We start from the raw sequence: 14,459 nt of genomic DNA, 5'->3' as shown, positions 1-14,459 counted from the left end.
TTAATTATGCTTATTTATTCACCTGAAATAAACCATATGATTTTTATTAACAATGTTTTGGGTATTTTTGAATATTTGTAGACTAATTCTAAATATTTGACTGACCGTATTGATATGAGTATTACATTTTTTTTTTAACAAAGATGAAACTATCGAGAATATGAAAGTCTAGGCATTTATAGAGCTTTTGTCCGTCATCGGCTGGTTAAAGTTTCAGACTGTAACATTACTATTCTGCTTATAGTAAGTTGACATCCATATTTACGTATGTCATTTTAATGTGCTTTAATGTTGCGTTCCTATGCGTATTGGTTTATTATAAGGAATAAAAGTATGGAGATAACCACTCGTAGCTACCTCTATTGCTAGTATAATGTGAAAAATCATACTACATTAAGATCAATAATAAATAAAACCTTTTTCAGATACTTTCATTAATCCAGCCATATTGTGTATCCTTTGTTTGAAGAAAAGATGAAATAAGAAAGCTATTCATTTTATAACATTGTGTTAGACAATTTATTATTAAAAAAAATATATATATTTATTTTATTTTTATTTTTATTTATTAAGGAAAAACCACAGTTGTTATATAAGAATTCAAAATAGAAAAAATAATACATAAATCCAGTTAAAGTTTTTCACAAATATAATGAGAGAACATGTTACACAGTAAAGAGAAAAATAATAAATTGACATGAGAAAAAAAAGAGCTCTGAAAAAGATGAGGAAATAGAGTGGAGGAGTGGAAGAGAGGGATTTTCATGATATAGTTGACCAATTCAAAATTTTGGTATTATAATAATATAAACATAATTAAAGGAACATAAACTTATTACACACTGACAAATGTTTTATTTTACAGTGTTTCAAAAAGTTTTTTTTTGATGTCACAAAATTTTGTATTAAAAATATCTAAATGGGGACAAAGTAAATTAAATTTGGAGCAGCTACGATAAATAAACGAGTTTTGAACATAATTTTTTTGTTCAAGAAATTTAAAAAAAATGTACTTGTTGTTGTTGACTTTACGGGACAATTGATTGAAATACGCTCCAAGAGATATGAACTATCGATAAAATTGTTTAAAATTTTGAAAAGGAAAGACAGATTAGAAATGTTTCTACGTTTAGTTAGAGAATTTAAACTAAAATAAATATATATCTGGAAATATATTGTGTTATTATATTTTTTATGTAAATGTCAAAGTAAATATCTCAGTTTTGTAATATCTTTCTCAACAAGTATCACTCGTCTTTGTCAGTATTTTTTTTCTGATTTAGTCATGGTTTAAATGACAAAATTTAAATATTATTTTTCACATCATATTGGTTCTAGTTTTAAGAGAAATCTAGAAAATTTTCTGACTATCAATTCTCAGTTATTTTTCTAACGATTAACCAAATAAAGAAAACAATTACTATCTCTAATTAAATGATCATATTTGACTGTTTTTTCTTAGGTTTGTAAAATTAATGAGAACATTTAAATGGGCGTTGATTTTAAAATGGATACATAATTGCATTTTCGTACTTATCACTGTTTTCAATTAATTGTCTTCAGTATATTGTTGACACACAATTGAACAGTTTGCCTCCCTATCTCAAAAATAGATCCTTAGGATATATGAAGTATTTAAATTAAAATACATATTTTGTAAAGTTTTGTACATAGGAGATTGATTGCTTTCATATTATTGTTTGCTTAGTTTATTATCTCTTCTCGTAATATTTATACCTCCTTATTTTTTTTGCTTTTAATATATTATAAATATGTTTATATATTTTTATATGCATATACGAATGAGGGTTTGTTTATATGTGTATGAATGTATGTAATAAGAGGGTGTTTAATTATATGTATATGGTTTTGCTCCCAACATGTTTAAATAATTCATAGTATTTGATTGTATTTGGCAATGAATAATTTATGTCTAAACGATATTGTTCCGAAAAGAATTTTTGTTTCAATTATAATTATTCATTAAAAAAATATCTTTGATTGTTAATTTTAACACATAGTAAACAAGTTTTTTATTTATTTATTCGGATAACCAACAGCCTTGTTTTTCAAATGTAAAAAAAACAACACAAATTACATATAAGCCAATTACCGCTTTTAATTTACAATTTAACTCGAGATTTTTATTTGTAAAGGTAAATGATTATTAATATTTAAAGCAAAAAAGTTTAATTTAAAACGGACCTTCGTTCCAAGGATGCGTCTTATCATTTCTTTTAAACACAGCCTTCGAAAAACAAGATCCGCTTTCTTCCATGACTGGTATTGATGTGATTGATTATCCGTTTTGGAAATAATAGAACACTTATAATATTAGAAATCAAACACTGATTTGAGTCTACTGAGCACTTTATTTTATTTTTACAAATATAAAAATAAAAACTTCGTGACAATTGTTTTGCCTTGTTAAGGCATTTTCAAACGAATGTGAAGATAATATGGATTGAATGTCCTTATATAGTTACATAACTCATTACCTATTAAACACTTAGCCTCGCCCTTAACCATTGGTGTTTCTCTCAATTATGATTAATGTACATGCTATAGTTCATAAGATTATTTTTATTTTCTACTTAAGTACCTTTAATTATATATAAGGACATTCAATCCATATAATCTTCACATTCGTTTGAAAATGCCCTAAAAAGGCGAAACAATTGTCACGAAGTTTTTATTTTTATATGTTTAAATTTGTAAAAATAAAATAAAGTGTTCAGTAGACTCAAATCAGTGTTTGATTTCTAATATTATAAGTTTAAATATGGAGTTCTACAAAATAAACACCAAATCAAATGATAGAACACTTTTGATTTCACACAAGATAACAAAATGATATTTCATTCGGTAATTTATTTGGTAATGTATTAAAATAAACAAGAAACAAGTAAATTTATTTTGGGTTGAATGCCGAGTGCATTTTATATTTCATTTCGACGTCCATTATCTAGAATAAAGTTTAATGTGATGGGCGCTGAAATATTTTCCTAAGTGTCAGCATGACGAACAAACTTTCTTACGTTTTGGAATATATTATTTTGACATATTTTCCAGGTAAAACCGCCGCATTTGTCACTAGCGTTTGTTATTTTTAAAACAAATGTAAATGTAACTACATATTTTAGAGTACCCGAGGCAGGTCTTAATATAAAGACACGATTGATAAGTGCTGTAAAAAGAAAAAAATATATCCATCTGGTTTAGAAGTTGGTTCCTTTTTAACTTGATGTAACTTTTAACATTGCTTAAAACCTAAAACTTTACACCAAATTAATACTCCATATTCGTTAATTTCTTCGATGCTTTGAGATGGTAAACAAGGTTTCCTTTTCCCAAAACGTGTTTGTAGAAAATTGTTGTACTTTCAAATAATTTTAAGATATACGTTATAATAATATCTTTAAAATCCAGGAGTTAAATGAAATGGATGAGTTTTTTCATTTTCTTTTCTTTAGCTTAGTTTCAGGATGGCACTCAGTCGATTAAATAGGCTCTACATATTATTAAATTGATCCACGCACGTTTTTATCGCCCAATTTTGAAGAGGGTTGTTAAGTGTTGTTTGTTGCACTGTTCAAGAAGTAATATTTTTTTCTTGAGTTGTCGCTGGAGAAGGAAGTGACGTTAGAAACTTGCCCACCACATAGCACACAACGCATCTGAGGACATAAGTTTCCTTGGCGGTGCCCGCATGCATGGAAAAATTGCTCATTGCCAAACGAGAAAAGCTGCCCAAATTAGCTTTTTGTAATCTGGAAGCCTTAGTATCATCGTGTTAAAAAAAGGTAATCCAGAAGTACATAATATATTTTTTTGGTTTGAAAAAAGAAGAAAATGAGTTTTTCACTGACTAGGATTAAATTGATTAGACATGTTTAATTCGCCGAAATGATTACAAATTTTTAAAAAGCCATTAAATTCTTTTTGGAAGCCACCAGATCTGGATATCCGGCAGGAACTACAACAAAGCTACGGATAGTTGCGAGAAGCTCCATTCAGTAATCATAGAGAGTGGGAAAGGAACAAGACCACAGGATATCAGGGACTGTGAAAATCAAAACAGAGGTCACTGGATTTCAAAGGATAGGATGGTTTGCAACTCGAATCAAAATACACACAAATCCGAAACACTTCATGAAGTAAAAATTTACAAATATTAGCGCCCCCGATTGCAATGGAAAGTTAGGAGAGTTATCTTAAATTATCTATAAAATAAAACAAATTATTTTATAAGAAAATGTTTAGTAAAGAAGCATGTTTTAAAAATAAATTTTATATAAACATAAAATGTTTAATACGGAAAATCCTATTTCCTTTTTGACCATTAAAAATGGCACTTAATTTGTTGCAACAGAAAAGGAAAACATTTTTGAGATAAGAATATGGATGTCTAGGCATTTAAAGAGCTTATATCTAATACAATAAAAGTAGAATAAATAGCCACCCACCAATCCAAGCTTCAACCAATCATTTGTTTGTTTATTTTTTTATAGATTATTTGACACAACTGAGAACAATATTCTGTATGTATATGATTACATCTGTCATTGGCTGGTTTAAGTGGCCACTTTACTCTCTGTGTGAAATTCACCATTCTGCCCATGTTGAAAACTCTACATTTCCCCAACTCTTCCATCTCTTGACTTTTTTGAAGTGAAAGAGCTGAAACCATTATTTACGTAGATGAGATTCACCTGGCTGAATTATTTCACCTACTAGCCAATGCCTGAAAACGGTTTTTCAGTTTTATACTTCTTATACCAGAAAGTTTAATCAACAATGTTTAATCTAAATTTTTATTTTTTTTTTTCAAAGGACTCTCGACTCAAGGATCTGTAGTTTGAATTCCATTCTACCCCAACTTGATTCCCATTTTCTAAAAGTGAGTTATTTACAACTCGTTGAAAATGGCCCTCAAAATGAAATATTTGGGTAAATCATAAGAACGCAAATATTTATTTTTTACAAAAAAAAGTATGTTTACATCTATGTAGACATGCTGAGTTTTCTACGTAGGGAGTTATTATGATCTAAATTTATTGCAGCAGAGAGGGAAAACATTTTTGATCAGTGAATGTTGCGTTTTTAAGGCTTTTTACTTCAAAAAAATCAACAGATGGAAGAGAAGATCTTGGAACAACGCAATTTAATGTTCACTCTCCGAAGTAATTTGGAACAATGTGTTACATTATGTTATGATAATTAATAAAAACGTTGAATTAATATTATCGTTGTAACTTAATTGAATTCAAAAGGTTTAATCAACACTTTTTTCATACGTACTTAGGGCATGTTTCAAAATAATAAAAAATGTTTCCCTCGGCATGAAACACCCCTGTGTACATAATCTTTAATGAAAAAAGAAATAATAAACTAGAAAATAATAAATATTTGTTGAATCAATATTGGTGTTCATATAATGTTTGTTTTTATAAGCATACTTTTAAAAGCTTGCCCATTTTTTCTATTCTTTTTATTTACACTTTGTAAATATGTGTGATCTTAGATCCTCAAAATGATATCTTTGATGTTTGGAAATATGAAAAAAGCCGACTGTAAGACAGACATGTTAATTTATATATTGCCAATAACCTGGGAAGCGTCGCATAGCTACATTGCAATGTATTTACATTTTGAATTTCTCATTTAATTGCAAATATTCCTGGGGAAGTTCATAAATGTCATGGAAATTGCTAAATACTCAACGACCGAATATAGAAATACTGAAATTCAAGTTTCCGTAATGTCATACGTGAGTTCAGTGCTGTAACGTACTCATGGCGAATAAATTCATATTTTAGTGAATACCATAAATTTAATGATATTTAAACTTTCAGTGAGAACAAAGCATTAAGAAGATACGCGTCGAATGGTGGTTTGATAAATAATTTTAATTTTGTTTTACGTCGCTCTAACCCTGAATAATGTATAAAAAAACAACTGCGGGTCGGACTGATTACCTATACCTAACTAAAATCGACAAAATCGACTAAATCGAGTTCTCGTTCTCCCGTTTTTTGCACTCCGAAATTGGACCGATTTTGATATTGAAGTTTGAACCTCGGACCTTTGATTTGCGAGTCACACAGCCCGGTTCAACAGGTAAATGGTAACAATTGCAATATTCTAGTAGCAAGCGTCATATCAGCACATTAGTTTTAAATGTTTGTGCTATATTGTTTATCATTACATGTAAATACATGACATCGGAGAATCTCTAAAATATTGGAAATCCAACTTTTTGCAGATGATGCAATAGTTTACATATCAGGATATAATTATGTGAGAGGGATATAATACAGTGATAAATAATAATTTATCAAATATACCGAAATGGTTAAAAGTGTTTTTATTTTTTTAAAGGAATAACCCGCTGAGCGTCTATTTTTAGGCTTGTCAGCAGGTAGGAAAAAGGGGATATGGAAGGACGTAATGAATAATACACCACAACACCCAGACCAATTAAAAAAAATATGTTTCTTGGGTTTTTTCTTGCAACTGGTGGGAATCGAACCCGCGACGCCAGTTTCACAGTTGGCCGTCTTACCAACTGCGCCACGGCGCCTGTCTAAATTAAAATTAATAACGCAAAGACAAAAAAATACCTTATGGATATAATATTGATATTGATAATGTAAATATAAATTCTGTGGATAAAATAAAGTATCTCGAAGTTTACTTAGATAAATATTTAAATTTTAAAACACATTCTTAATTAAACAAAAAAATATATTTCTTTTTAATGATTAGAAATGTTATAGATATAAAGAGTAGTGTTTTTGTCGATTAAACAATCATATGTGCAAACATAAATTACTTTTAAAAATATAAAAAATATTATGTAAAAATAAGGCGATGAAGATTGTACTCAAAAGATATATTTATTCTAATGAAAAAACAATGCACAAAAAAAAATTGGTTCGCTCACCGTAAAGCAACAGATAAAATATAATACAGCAATTTTTAAACAAAAAATAATTAAAAGGATGAAAAAATATAATCAAATTCAACAAACAATGTCATACATACTAGGGCCAAAAACAAATTAAGATTACCGATGAGTAGAAAAACAGAGTCTCTCAACTCATTGTATAAAGGATTGAAGCTGTACAATGAGTTACCAGAAGAAAAACAATAATCAAAAAGCATTAAAATATATTTATATCGGTTTTTAGGATGTTATGAACTAACTTAATAAAACATAAATTAACTACTATGGTCAACGAGTATAGTGGGATTTGCATGTCAGTGTAATAAGTATCCTGACGAAGAGATGGGTACGTCTCAAAACCGGTAGACATGGAAAAGTCAGTAAGTTATCGTAAAAAAGTAAAAAGATTATAGACAAATATTTTTTCATATTTATCGTAATGTTTCGTTCTTTTGTATTAACATTTATTTTTAACGACGACAAAATATAAAGTAAGCAAACGCCCGATTCAGCAGAAGAAAGTTAGTACTCTAAGATATTGTAGGAAATCATAAAAAAAATAGTTTTATGCATTATTAATGTAAAACAGAAACACCAAATGGGCCTCTGATTTAAATAATAATTGTATTGATGATAAGAAAACTTACGTTTTTTGTTCCGGTTTTAACAGTTGTATCGTAATGGAACACAACACTACGTTAAAATACAATTTCGTTGGGTAACTCGATACTTTTCGCATAGCACTCAGAGTTAACACTCATTCTTTACTATGTAGAGTGCATATCAGGAGCACGTAAGTATTTATTTGCTTACATTTTTATCTACCGCTACAGGTTATTTTAAACCTTTTACTACTCAATAAAAAATTCAGCTTTACTACTTCGCAATAAATTGATATGGGGTTATGAATAATACGAGCGTTTTGTAAAAAATAGGGTTCTCAATTTTTTTTCATGTTTAAGGCATTTTTTATTTAAACTAAAAAATACATCATTGGAAAGCTTAATTTCTTAACTATTTTTCAACATAATCACCAGAATTTTTGTTGACGACTAATCCACTTTTGGAATCCAGCTTCAAAGAAGTCCGCGAACAGTCCGTGGAGGAATTTGGTGACCGCTTCCTGCACTTTTCCTTCAGTCTCGAAACGTTGTCCACCCAGGTGTTGCTTTAATTTTGGAAACAAGTGGAAGTCACTCGGTGAAAGATCAGAGCTGTAGGGAGCCTGTTCAACGAGATCCCAGCCAAAATTTTCGATTAAATCCTTGGTTTGGCGAGAGACGTGCGGGCGCGCATTGTCGTGGTGCAGTTTAACGCCTTTCGTCAGTCTTCCTCTCCGGCGATTTTGGATGGCTCTTCTGAGTTTTTTTAAGTTCTCGAAATAATTTTCCGAGTTTTAAACTCGGATTACTGCACGAACTTCACTCCTGGCGGTGACAGCGATCAGGGGTTCCATCGAGGATGGCTGTCAGGCCGGCACCAAATGTTGCAGTGAGTTTTACTAAGGCGAAATCTAAAGGGGAGGAACCAGCGCACACAGCGGTGTTGCCGGATTTTGTCTAGCATTTTGCGCGGCGAGTTTACAGCGTTGGGAACCTTTTTTTTTACACAACCGTCGTATAACAAATAAAATGGAACCAATGAAAGTTATTTCTGTGAAATATAACCAGTATCGTAGTCGAGTGTTTTTCACTCGATGGCTATTTTCAGGAAAAAACACTGAAAAAGGGAATCGAGTGAATACAAGAATTCCGTCTCGAAGAGGTGAGGTTGGCGCGCCAGCATATCATGCTTCAATATAAGTTATACGTAAATGAGCTTTTACATTAAAACCTTTCATTGTTTCTGCTCTGGAACCTTATGCTTAAGGTGCAAGAAGAAGTTTACTAATGCAGTGGATACCAACCAATGGGTGCAGATAAAGAAAAATGATGAAAATGAAACATGGTAATAAGATCCAAAATCAATTAGCTGAATAATAACTATTCTTCTTCTTTAGCCTTGTTCTCTCCACTGCTTTATAAAAGCCTCTTTCAAACGCCTCTATTCATTCTTATCATCCAATTTTTTCATACTCTATCAAAGCAATATCGTTAAGCTATCTTTTTTGTGGCCTTCCAACACCTTTTTGTTTCCCCCTGGTCTCTACTTTATTATTCTGGGTGTCCACCTGACATTATGTTGCTTCGCCAACAATGTAATTTAAATTTTGTTGCTTAATCCATGATATTTATGACTCCGGTTCGGAGTCTTATTTCTTATTTTCTTATTCGGTCTCTTAGACATTTTACACCGAACATCAATCTTTCCATAGATCATTGCTTACATTTTAGTTTCTAGCTACTTTTCTGTGTCACAGACATTTCTAGTCCGTATGTCGTTACTGCCAATATGCACGATTCATAGACATGTCTTTTAAAGCATATTATAGGCATATGTACAAAAACATACTTTAGCTTGCCGAAAACAGCTCAACTTACCCCCATTCTTTTGGCAACTCCGCTGCTTGGTTTTCTTTACCAAGTTTGACTTTGTGTCCTAGGTTTACTTAATCGTCAATTATTTTGATTTTATTATTGTTATTAAGAATGTCTTTATAAATATTTTACATTTTCTTTTTCATGTTACACAAAAATTATAACTGTCCATTATTTATTATTGGAGCAAAAATTCATAAACATTTACTTGTATACCCACGCATAGGCCATGCATTTATGGGATTTTTTTGTTTACTATTTTTACTATTAACATGTATTTCATTGCTATGTAATTATGCTTTATTTTTTGAATACTATGTTTTTTCACTTATGTTTATTGTAAAAAAACAAAAAATGAAAATAAAAAAAATAAAAATTATATAAGACAATAAAAAGAGAAACATATTTTCAGGCGTTGTCTAGTATGTGAAATAAAAGATGTTACAGCTCTTTTACTTCATAAAAGTCAACAGATAGAAGACTTGAAATGTGAATTTTGAAACAAAAGCAGAATGTTCAATGCTACATAGTTAGAAAAGTGATTCCCTTCTCCAAAATATTTTTACTCTCTGGTGTATTAAATTTTAATAATTATGGATGATTTGTTACGAGAGGAATTGTGGATAGTATATAAAACGGTAACATTACATAAAGATATTTTATAAGACTAATCAGGCAGGCAGGTCAACGTTAAATTTTTTTTACAAAAAAAACATTCATAGGAACATACAAAAAAAATACCTAAGAAAATGTTTTAACCATGTATTTATTATAAAATAACGCCCGACCGCTTTCCGTATTTTCAAACATTTGCATATTTCGTAGGAGGGTTATATTTTGGGTCCATGCATTTTTTACTGCTCAAATCCATAAAAATGGTGAACTGATGTGTGCACAAAAATACTTTTTATATAAAAGTTTTATTAATTTATTTTAAAAAAAATTTCGTATTTTTTTTTCAAATTTAAAAATAATATTCTTTAACTGGGGTGTCCCGTGTGTGGGAAATCGATGTTTGACAGCTTTTCAAATAATGAAATTAGGCGATAGTGCAAACATGAGATAGGTGTGAATGATAAGATTAAGAAAGGGTCACTGAGACGGTTTAGAACAAATGGGTGACAAAAGAATGATAAAGGAGATATATAGTGAGAATGAGTGGTAACGTAGGACGTGGACGATCAAAAAAGACGTGGCATGATAAGATGAATCAAAATTTTAAGTCTGGTCATGTCAAAAGCAGAAGCTAGGAACGTATGTCAGGATAGACGCGTGTGGCGGTTCATTTTTACTGCCTACCCCTAGAGAGAAATGGCGATATGGTAGTAGTAGCATAAACTTGCAAATAAAATACACTTGTACATCATACTTCTCAGTCGTTATCATTATAGTGCTTAAAATGATTATTAGTAAAACTTACCTATCACCGAGTCAACAAATAAACACAAAAAACAATTGTTTAGTGCCTTTTTAATTGAGAAATAAATAATCAAATTTACGCAATTCAAATATTTAATTAAAAGCAAATAGAAGAGATATAAAATGATAACTTAAATGCTCTTAGCTATTTTAATTGCTAAGAACGCGTCGCGACGCCGACGCGACGTCTTATTTCATACCTATAAATGTTGGTACTTTATATAGAATCATGCTTTCCTTTCTTCAGGCTGCATAGTTTCTAATAGTGTTCATAATAATTGGTCTGACACAAAATGAGAGGGCGTAAACTTAGGCGGGCAAGAAATTGAGAATAAGGGATACAATAGTACAAAAATAAGCATAAAAAATAGTAAAACTGACAGAATTTTAATATAAATCAAATTTGCAAACCACAAATTTTATAAAATAAATAGCTATCAAATAAGGAAACAAAAAAAAAAATAAACTAAAAAATAGGCCTACCTGAGATTTGGCTTAAAATACAACTAATTTAATAAAAATATAAACACGAATACAGCAACACTTTTCTTTTTTATATTTTTATTATGTAGCGTATGGCCGGAAACAAAATAAAAACATGAAAAAAAAAACTTAGAGGTTCGATTGATTCAGGGACCGCATCGAGAAAGTTTGCTGAATTCCTAGGGTAGCATCGTGCTGATTTTTTTTTCACAAAAATAAACAATCAGTACCTAAGTCAGTAAATAAGTCAAATTAATGAACCTCCACGTGTGAATAATTGAAATTTATCGATAATATGTTGGTGTTGAAAGGGTGAATTTAAAACAAAGAGAGGAGAAAAACTCAGCAACAAGAAGCGATAGAAAGTCCATTAAACTAAGACAAGCTTCGACAAATTGATTAAGAGTAAATACAATAGAATTCAGCGAGGCTTAGCAAACATACATGGCAACGACGGAATCCGATTTACGTAAAGAGTAGTGAGTGATGTGTTGAAATTAAACAAAGGTATGTATGCTATCTTAAATCAATACGGAACTTAACGGAGGTGCCTCCAAAACTTTACAGAACAAAACGTAGAGATATACCCGACATTTAAAATCTCTATGGAAAAAACAAATGTATGCATATCATAAATCTCTACGGAATTAAATATAGGTGTGGTCTTTCGCTTCGCTCTTCTCAAGAGAGAAAACTTTCCATTCCTCGACATGGTACATATCATTTTTCAGAAATTACTTTTCTGTTCAAGGAGCTACACTTTGGAAAGAACTATCTTCATGTGGAAAATTCACCTCCTCTGGCCACCTTTAAAAAACGCCAGAAACATTATTATGTTATATCTGAGGCCTCCTTTCTTTTTCATTGATTTAAAAAAAAAACATTTTAAATTACTTTTCTTTTCTGGTTCCTCTTCTTCTCTCTTTCCAAACTCATTACCTGATTCCATATTCCTCGTCTTTTAATGTGAATAACATAATATAATTTATTAAGTTTAAATGTGCAAGCTTTATCTGCCCTTTTAAAAGAGCTGTTATTTTTAATCAATTAGGTGTTTTTACGAATTTATCTTCCGATATGTATATATTTTTGTTCTTAGTAAAAGTTTTCATCCAACTTTTCTTCTGACCAGACTGTTATTTGGCTGGCCGAAAGATATTTTTTAAACATTAACTCCGCCAAATTACTAGTTTTTTGTACATGAAGATTTAAAAATATATATTTTTATTATGGGAAATATAATTGAAGTTAATAAATTATTAAAAAAAATAATATCACCAGTGCCACTATGTTTTAGTTAAATTACAAATAGTACCTTTGATTAACTGTATTAATATATTTAGCATATAAAATTGTAAAATTGTTGCATTATCACTTCTGCGACAAATAAATTTCAATGTTCCGACTTGTGGATTGAGAAATAACAAATCGCTGTTCACTATCAGAATGGTACAAATTAATTATGGTCTTAATATACCTTTGAAACATTTTTGTCGAATTGTAAACATAAGACAAGATTCAGACTTAGGGCTAAGGTTTAAAGGTCAAAACATATTAGAGCGGCACTGCGCGGTGCGTCACGGCAGTACAAAATATTATTTGAACTGTTTTTAATGAAAGAAACAGCACTACAGGCACGCTACACTGCACGGCATTTAATACAAAATGTATTTTTTCCGCCATTATATAGACGTAGCCCTTCCAACAAGCATAACTACTAGTGGGTCGGTCCTGTATATTGGAATATAAAACGTAAATGCCTAGAATTTCGTATTCCCTGCTCAAAAATGCTCTTCATCTCGGTTGGAAAATTCAATCAACCAATAAAGAATGAATTCAAATAAGTACCGTTTGTCAAATGTATTAACGTTTCGATTATGTAGATAATCGTCGTTTGTAATTTCTTTCAGTGGCATTGTTAAGGAACTAAAATGAAAGAGACAAACGTTGTTTGTATTGTAATCTTCTAATTGGATAAGCGGAATCGGTTACACGATAACTTCGTTCTATGTGTATTTAAAAATGTATATCTGATTTACAGATAAAGTTCAATTCGGTAGCTGATCAATAAACGATAAGTAATTTTGAAATAAAAATCGATTAAATCATGTATAATTTCATATTAACGAAAGATTACGAAAATAATTTAGGACTGATTAAAATAAATTTAAATCGATGATGAGGTTTATTTTTAATTATTTGACGAAACAAGAATATGATGATATTCTGATCAATTGTCATAACCAATAGACTTGTCATTTTAACCTTCTTAATTTGTTCGCTGTCTTGAAGAAATAAGCCAATAAGAATATAACATTTAATTAATCAGTCAGAACATTAAAATCAGTAAGCAGTTGTGTAGAAAGAACTTTAAAAAAGTTGGATAAATTATGTAATATTGTTATTAAAAAATTCAAGTAAATGTCCTCAAGATTTATAAAAATAATACGTTTAAAAATATTCCTGTAAGTCAAGGCCCGACGAAGATTTTTGAAAATATATTAAATACAACATGCCGTCCTACAAATAAAATCAGAAATAAAATACTTACCCTTGCTGGTAAATAGTTTTTGATGAGGATATGCAGTAAGAAGATAAAGGATCACAAAATTAAATTGAATATCCCTAAGAAACAATTGTAGCATCATGATATCACGACACAAACACTTTATATTTTGTTATAGTATATTAGAAGTCCGGGGTTTTGTAAGAAATGATTTTGAAATAATTTACTATTATTAAACCAACACTTTTTAAATAATAAATTAACCTAAAAACTAATAAACGTTAGCGACTCTTGATTGATTATTTTACTAACATTTTCACCGCGTAACTAAGCGTAATTGGCTGTAGAAAGTTGACAATAAAAATATGTCGGTAAATAATATATTTTCAGGAATTCGAATAGAATATTGTCACCAAAAGACAAACATGTACCAACATAGTTCTTTTGTATTTTGTCATTTTACTTTAAACATTTTATAAAGGCAACAAAATACAATACGACAAGCATATAAAACTACAAGCGGACGGAATAATTATTATGTATAAAAATGTCGTATTATTTGTATTCCAATTAGAGCCTAAATTTGTTACTTATATATATATATATATAGTTGGATAATTTATAA

Source organism: Micrasema longulum, unplaced genomic scaffold (genome assembly GCF_059751315.1).
Source record: "Micrasema longulum isolate JH-2025_06_02 unplaced genomic scaffold, ASM5975131v1 h1tg000073l, whole genome shotgun sequence".
NCBI lineage: Eukaryota > Metazoa > Arthropoda > Insecta > Trichoptera > Brachycentridae > Micrasema > Micrasema longulum.
The sequence above is the reverse complement of the archived record's forward strand: the minus strand, read 5'-3'. Positions refer to the sequence as shown.